Below are 338 nucleotides of genomic sequence, written 5' to 3'. Positions count from 1 at the left end.
GGACTTTTTATTAGCAATATTTATATTTACAGAATTTTATTGTCTTTATTGTTGAATATTTTAGGATAATGCCATGACGCATCTCATAGTTTGTATTATTTTCTTGAAAAATACTTTATATAGTTGTATCTTACTAGGATTAAAGAAATATTTTGAGCACAATTTATATATTTGTTCTACGAAGATTTCACAGGAAAAAAAACCCGAAAAAATCCTAATAACCCGAAAACCCGAGAAAAACCGAGAGTGAAAAACTCGAGTTTTATTGGTTAGGTTTGGTCTTTAGATTTAATAACCCGACACAAATGGTTTGGTTTGGTAATTATAAAATCCGAACC

The sequence above is a fragment of the Nicotiana attenuata genome, chromosome 11 (assembly GCF_001879085.1).
Source record: "Nicotiana attenuata strain UT chromosome 11, NIATTr2, whole genome shotgun sequence".
Lineage (NCBI taxonomy): Eukaryota > Viridiplantae > Streptophyta > Magnoliopsida > Solanales > Solanaceae > Nicotiana > Nicotiana attenuata.
This window is presented reverse-complemented; position numbering follows the sequence as displayed.